This window comes from Spermophilus citellus (genome assembly GCF_964194105.1).
Source record: "Spermophilus citellus genome assembly, chromosome: 6".
Lineage (NCBI taxonomy): Eukaryota > Metazoa > Chordata > Mammalia > Rodentia > Sciuridae > Spermophilus > Spermophilus citellus.
The window spans coordinates 152637887-152646074 of NC_138187.1; the positions used below are offsets into that span (position 1 = coordinate 152637887).

Here is an 8188-nt window from a genome sequence, read left to right on the forward strand (position 1 = left end):
CGTAATTTTTCTATGTTTTTTATTTTCTATCTTGTTATTTAAAATATGTTTTTGAAAAAGAATACTGCTTTGTAGCAAATAGAATCATATTTATCTGCCCCTGGTTTTATAGTTCTTTTCACATACTTATGACAGAGCCATCATTAACTCCAACAATGATAATTTATTGTTCTTTTGAGAAATTGAAATTGAGTACACACCAAAGCCAGAGGGAGAGTGTGTGTTCCTCTGCACCTCCTCACAAGTGCACTAAGAGCGAGGGCTCAGTAAGTGTTATGAACCTGATAACTGTCACAAGAGATATTTGGTGTTGGCACAATGAAGCGCTTCCAAAGTTGGCTAGGAATTGCAGGGGGAAAAAAAGAAAAAGAATTATTCCTTATACATCTTTAAAAAGGAGGGCATCTTCTCACAAAAGGAGAATCCTCCTCCTCTATGGCTCCCCTTTTCCTCAAGCCTACCTTGCCAAGGCGTGGACTACGGCTGCAGAAAAAGGGGCCTCGAAGCTCCGTGCTCGTTGGCCATTTCCAATAAGCCTGTCACAGCCGTGCACCTCAGGAAGCGCTCAGTCGCTCCTTGGGGCTGCGCAAAGGAGGCCCGGAATCAGCCACAGAGAGCCCAGTGGCAGCCCCACTGACCCTTTCCAGGTGACCCCAGCCGTGGTTAGAAAAGACAGTTGGAGGGCTGGGGATGTGGCTCAAGCGGTAGCGCGCTCGCCTGGCATGCGTCCGGCCCGGGTTCGATCCTCAGCACCACATACCAACAAAGATGTTGTGTCCGCCGAGAACTAAAAAATAAATATTAAAAAAAAAAAATTAAAAAAAAAAAAAAAAAAAAAAAAAAAAAAAGAAAAGACAGTTGGAGGTTGGTACAGAAAGAGTAGAGGGGGGGGGGCTGGGGATGTGGCTCAAGCGGTAGCGCGCTCGCCTGGCATGCGTGCTGCCCGGGTTCGATCCTCAGCACCACATACCAACAAAGATGTTGTGTCCGCCGAGAACTAAAAAATAAATATTAAAAAAATTCTCTCTCTCTCTCTCTCTCTCTCTCCTCTCTCACTCTCTCTTTAAAAAAAAAAAAGAAAGAAAGAAAGAGTAGAGGGCCCTGGGTCAGCTGTCAGAAGTTCATATCCCAAGCAAGGTGTTCTAGGAATGGTTTCAAGAGTAGACTGCATTAAAAAATGACAAAATCATAGAATTTGGAGGGAAATGGATGGCATTAGAGCAGATTATGCTAAGTGAAGCTAGCCAATCCCTAAAAAACAAATGCCAAATGTCTTCTTTGATATAAGGGGAGTAACTAAGGACAGAGTAGGGACGAAGAGCATGAGAAGAAGATTAACATTAAACAGGGATGAGAGGTGCAAGGGAAAGGGAGTGAGAAGGGAAATTGCATGGAAATGGAAGGTGATCCTCAGGGTTATACAAAATTACATATAAGAGGAAGTGAGGGGTAAGGGAAGAATAATACAAGTGGAAGAAAAGATTTACAGTAGAGGGGGTAGAGAGAGTAGAGGGGAGGGGAGGGGAGGGGAGGGGGATAGTAGTGGATAGGAAAGGCAGCAGAATACAACAGACACTAGAATGGCAATGTGTAAATCAATGGAAGTGTAAATGATGTGATTCAGCAATCTGTATATGGGGTAAAAATGGGAGTTCATAACCCACTTGAATCAAACTGTGAAATATGATATATCAAGAATTATGTAATGTTTTGAACGACCAACAATAAAAAAAGAAAAAAAAAAGAGTAGAATGATGTGATCAGACTGACCACTATCAGGAATCTTGTTTCCTCACTATTTGGGGAATAGTGTGTGCGTGCGTGCGTGCGTGCGTGCGTGCGTGTGTGTGTGTAAACCTGTTCCTGGAATTTCATGGAAATTCTGTGAGATCTGAGCTTCCTCAAAGAGGGTTTGCAATTCCTTCTAACAGGCTCCTGGAGAGACAAACAACCCAGTACAAAAATAAACCATAGTTGGGGGATTATAATTTAGGGGTTAGGAAGATGATGTAAATTCCAGCCCCGGGGGCTGGGGTTCCACTGTACTCAAAGCCAAGACCCAGAGCAGCACTGACTTCTCTGTCATCCTTTTGCTGCATAGGTTTTATATCTTTAGGTAGAACCTGGACTTTGAGAGTCCTGGTGACTTACGTGCAGATCTCCAATCTGATCCACCCTACTTTGTCCAAGATGGCTTTGCCTGAGACAGTTTCGTGTAGATTTTACGTGAAACTCAAGCTCTGAACAACCAGGGATCTGCAGATGCCCCCAAGCCCACACCAGATTTAGCAGGAAGTGAGCTCTCCCAAGTGGTGTTTCTTGTCTTTTCTATCCTCCAGCGGTTTCCTCTACCTGTCTGCCAGTGAATTCATGCATTTATTCTTTCCAATCTCATCAACATTTTGAGATATTCTCTACTAGGAGATATCCAGTCTACCATATCACTAGAAACAAATGGTAACTTTGGTCTTTTTAATTGAGATAATCTCTCGCAAGCAAAAATAAATAAAACTTAAAACATATTCACAAAAATAAATAAAACTTAAAACACATCCACATTAATAAATTAATAAAAGATGATACTCTTACCATGGAAATTTAATTCATAAAAATACACACATACATGTACACATGTCTGTTCACACCCACACATACACGTGCGCACACTTGTACTATGGGAGATTGTGTCTCCCACGACAGTATCTCTCATCTGCTTCTCTCAATGTGACCATACACTTCTGTTTTGCTTCTTTGGGACACTTGCTATTGACACCCAGCTGCCATATTGTGAGAAAACCCAAACGTGGAGAGCTCAGTTAAAACTGACAGGCAGCATCAGCCACCAGACAAATGGGTACATAGACCTCTAGAGGATTCTCACTTCCAATTATCAAGCCATTCCCTACCTTTGGGTCTCCCCAACTAAGGCATCCCATGTCACTGGGCAGAGATAAGCCGTGTATGTCTGTAAAATAAAAAATGAAAATCAGTATACAGAGTTCAACTTCCCCACTTAAGAGTTTCATGTCAGAATAAATCATTTTAACACACACCCATGTTTTCACATCGAAAACAATGGTGTTGGTGGGAATGCAGATAACAATAACAATGGCACTACCTACTTCTCAGTGACATTAAATTCAGTAGGAAAAGAACTACTGATGTTATTGATTCCAATTTTTGACATGCTATTTAAATGTTTTTATTGAAATTGAACCAAAATCTGTCCTGTGGCATCCCAAGGCTTCTTTGCAATATAAAATGTCTAAGTGTTCTCTGATTACCCGTGTCATAGGTCACATAACCCCTCGGGTATGGGCTTCTGTCAAGGTCTTTGGAGCCTCTCCAGGTCTCTGGATCACTAACACGGGAGCTGAAGGATTCTGTCCCCTCTCAGAAAACTCTGCCTCAGGGAGGGAAGCTGGGAGGGAACAATAGCCAAGGACAGGCTATTGTTCCACCCACATCCCTACTTATACCCACCTCCCCAAACCAGTTTAGGCCCTCGCCAGCTCCTCTTGTCAGAAGCCATTTAAAATAGGGCTTGAAAAGCACAAAAGAAAAACGGGTGGTAAAAAATCGACACCCCCAGCTTGAACAGCAGTGAGATTTCATTTTAGCCTATAGAAAGCATATGAATCAGAATAAAAGAAGAATCATTTGCACATTAGATTTAAACAGCTTCTTTTCTCTAAAAAACAGGGCATTGCACTGGGAAATTGTAATCAATTAACATATTACAGGCTCAACTACTCAGGGCTTTGCCAATGTCATTTCACTCACTGGGGCTCAGCTCTGCCTCTCTTGAAACGCAACCACTTCTTGTCTGTTGTCCACTTATGGTGCCCTGTGGCAAAATGTACCCTGGAAGATGTTAAGTGGGAGCAGAATATAAATGATAGAGCCAAAGAAAACTTTAGAGGCGGTTCAGTCCGTCCCTTACTTGAAGCACAAGAAATCTGTGACCCAAGAAATGACTTCCTCAAGGTCACAGCTAATAAGGAGTAGCACTAGACATATTTTTTTCAGCCCTCACATCTAGAAACAAAAAGAAAAACGATGCAAGGCTTCTGTGCACTCCCAAGAGACATAACTTGGAACAACTAGAGAGTTCTTCCCAGATTTCTTAGCTTTGACATAAAATTGTGGATTTTTCAGAGGGAAGAGTCACCACAATGTTTGGGAGGGACTGAAGACAGGATCAGAGAGCCTGTCATCTAGGTTGGCTCCATCCGTAATGACATAAAAGGGGAAGGCAGTGGGTTAGTATTTTAATGTTATGTACCAAGCAGGAAAAATAATTTGAGTGGCAAAAGGCATGACAATTGAGCAGCAGGAATGAGCAAGTGAAATCAAGAAAGGAAAAATTAAGGCTGAGCATTATGAGAACCTTGCCCAGCACTCTCCCACAGGGAACCCTGGACATTTTAGTGTACGTAATAATCTTTGGGCAGTAAAACAAGGCTGCCATGTTTCTCCTCCTCCTCCTCCTTCCCCTCCCTCCCTCCTTCCCTTCCTTCCTTCCTCTTCTTCTCCTTTTGGTATTAATACACACACACACACACACACACACACACACACACACACACACATGAACACAAGTGCATATACACACAAAAATAACGTTCAAACTTTCCCACAGTCATGAAAAATCCCTCTCTGAAAGTTTGTTTTATTCTAATTAATACCAAAGCAATTAACTTATGGTATGCTCCCATTACCTGCCAAGTTTTGTTATTTTTAAAATACAAGAGCATGGTTTTGGATTCTATTATGTCGTCCACACGCAGCCTCTGAAAGGTGGTTTCCTTGGTTTCCCCACATATGAACTGCCATCCAGGGAGTAAGAAAAAGAACAAAAAATCCTGTTCTGTGATGACTTGCATTGGCTTGATAGGACTCTCCTTTAAGGAGTTCTGAGCTGCCTGCCCTTTCCCCAAGGCGTTCCTAGGAGATGTGGTGTGGAAAGTTACTATCACACTGCAAAGCGCACAGAAGCCTGCATTGGACGCTGGGTCTGGCTGCCCTCCGCTAGGCTTCCCTTCTTTTTAGACTTCTAGGAATTGGACATAGTGTGTGCTTCTTGGAAAATAGTCGATTTTCTCTGCTGAGAAAAGTAACAGTCAAATCACAAGCTAAGAGGAATATGTTGTTGACTTTGGGCAGACCCATGTCATTGGGAGCAGAATCACTAAAATATGCTATAAGAAAAAGCCAAAGACCTCAAAGATGAACCCCAATATTGGACCAGGAGAGACCTCAAAGTGTCCAACCTCTACCCTTGCTGTAAGAATTTTCAAATTATAGAAGCGCATCAGTACACCTAAGTGGTGTGTTTTTTTTTAATTTTGTATATACTCCATCTCTTTGCAGAGCTGTAGATCAAACCCAGATCCTCCGGCATACTAGGCAAGTGCTCTACCACTGAGCCACATTCTCAGCCTAAAAGATTTTTTCAAAGAAAAGTTTGGGGTTCAATGACTAAAGTTCCTAATGAAGAGTGCACAACTTTCCTAAATAAAAACTAGCCGATATCTTTTCCTTTAAGCAAAAAGATCTACCTGACATGTTGGCATTTGTCATTGATACTTCAATAAGCACTTTCATTATACAAGAGCATTAGGTTAGGTGCTATGAGGGACACACGGCAGCACGAACCAATCCTCACCTCAAGAATTTTACACACACACACACACACACACACATTTAGGTGTAGATGGACACAACACGATGCCTTTATTTTTATGTGGTGCTGAGAATCGAACCCATGTCCTGCCCATGCTAGGCGAGCAATCTACCACTGAGCCATAATCCCAGCCCCTCAAGAATTTTTTACAATCTATCCAGCTGCACTGGCACACATCTCTAATCCCACCAATTCTGGAGGCTGAAGCAGGAAGATCACAAGTTCAAGGCCAGCCTAGGCAATTTAGAGAGATCCTGTCCCAAAATAAAAAGGACTTTACTCAGTAGTTAAGCACACCTGGGTTCAATCCCTAGCTCTTTAAAAAAAAAAAAAAGAAGGAAAAGAATTGTACAATTTATTGGAGATACAAGAAAAAATACATGTGAGAAGAGAAACACCTAAGGCAATGAATGAGGAATGCAAGAATGTTCCAGAGAGGGATGATTTCAGGAGCAAACTACAATATTCACATGTGCTAGTGATGAGGCCATTCATTCCAGAGACCAAGAAAGCACACACAAACCCAAAGGAGAAAGAGAAATGTACCAGAAAATATCAAACACAGCTTCTGAGTTGGTATAAGCTCTGTCTCCTGTTAGGGGCAACAGACCTCCACTCACCTCATACGCATCCCGGGCCTAATTATGTCCAGGAGTCTATGCAGAGCAGATGCTGCCCAAGATCAACCTCCTTCCATGGGAAGAACAGGCAGGAAGAGAGGCACCAAGGGTCATCCTTCCCCTTGTAGGGCTGCATTAGGCTGGTAGCATTGGATTTCAAATCTTTACCAAGATCAACAGGGTGTTTTCTCTCTTGCAGTTCTTTCTTTTCCTCCCCCTGCCTTGTCTCTAAGAGCAGCTCAATATAACTTCAAAGTCAGTTTTTCGATGTCTTTGCTCTTTGCTCTTCATCCAAGCTCTCCTAGGTTCCTACTAGTTCCATCTCTCACCCTCAGAGGACATTGAGATGGGATGGCATTTGTTGTAAAGTACAGAATCACAGACTCGAGCAATTTCAGATACTGGAATCCTTCCACATTTCCTCCAGAGGTATAAAATCTAAGTCACAATGGGATATACACTACTGCAACAAACAAGCTATTTATTCCATCTTGTAGCAGTTCTGATAGCTGAAATGTCCTCCCTTTGGCTGAATTTTCCTGATATTTCATCAAATTGTTCCTAATTGGAACTCTTGGCTCCACCCATATCCAGTTCAGTGTTTCAAGACAGTGCTCGGGTGCTTTTGAGTTCTCTCTTCACAAGAGCAACATGAGATTTGCTTCAACCACTCCAAATAATACCTGGTTTCAAATATTTCATGTTATCTCTTAATACTTTAAGATATCAACTTGCCTATATCTCTCTTAAACCCCGCCCCCATCTTTAAAGATGAATAAAGCACTCTAGACATAAACTGGCCAAAGTGAAGCAGAACAGAAGCTTCATTTTAGATACTTAGATATGGTACTTTTATTAATACAATCTAAGGCTTCATTCAGCTCTATGTTGTGACCACATGACATGGCATGTGCTTACTGGAGACTAAAAATCTTTTGCTGCAAGTGCTTCCCACCTGCTGATGAAATAATTGATTTTCATTTATTATGCCTCCCTCACACAGCTGGCGTTATCCCAGAAACTATGTAAGAAAAGACATCTCTCATACTCTCTCCATCCTTTTACTTGAGCCCCAATTATAGATTCAAATGACTGTTTCAACAATCTAGAAAAAGAAACACTGTTCCCTACCAAGAAATCTCCATGGAAAGATGTCTAGGATGTCAATTCGAATTTCAGTAATATGAGAAGTAAGGTTGCAGCAGCCCCAAAGGACCCTGATTACCATCCTGTGTCTTCCTTCCTTATGTCCCTAGGCCAAGCATAAAGCCTCAGAAAGCAGTCCTGAGGGGCACGTGAACCTCTCTGATGAGTGAAAAAGAAAACAAGCATTTAGCAGCCATTTATTTTAGTCCTGAATGATCACTAGACTGTAAGACATTGAATGATCGTGTCCTGTAAAGCATCACAAGACAATGACTAGATTGGGTGACTGGGTGACTGGATGGATGGATGGATGGATGGATGGATGAGCAAATTCTGAAGCTCTGTATTTCTGTCAGTGTCCAGAATTATGTCTGAGGGAGAAGAGATGTTCCATTTCTAGTTTAACCCATTAACTCAGTACTTATGGTCCTAAAATTTTATTATAGGTTTTTGTGGTAGGGATCAATTTTACCGCTTCTTAGAAAAATAAAATATAAGCATAAAACTGATTTTAAAATATTATTACTGTGAAAAATAAATTTTAAAATAGGTTCTTGTGGAAGTGGAATAAAAAAGGAAGGAAATTGAAATCATAGGATAAAAGCTAACATTAAATTACTACAGAAAAATCCCTATACTCTCTCTAACTGTTGCATCAAATATGTATGTTTTAGCCTGGACTTAAAGACTTTTATTATCAGGGGTCCTCCCTCTATCCAATTATAACCCCAAAGTC

General features: G+C 41.5%; 1 protein-coding gene across 1 annotated transcript in view; it reads right to left on the bottom strand.

Annotated features, from left to right (window-relative positions):
- CACNA1E (calcium voltage-gated channel subunit alpha1 E) overlaps nt 1-2921 on the bottom strand; it is a 494748-nt gene extending 491827 nt beyond the window's left edge. Inside the window, exon 1 of the mRNA XM_081297504.1 lies at nt 2907-2921. The gene's annotated coding sequence lies outside the window, so the exon portion shown is untranslated. The remainder of the gene's footprint in view (nt 1-2906) is intronic.
- Between the last annotated feature and the right edge of the window lie 5267 nt (nt 2922-8188).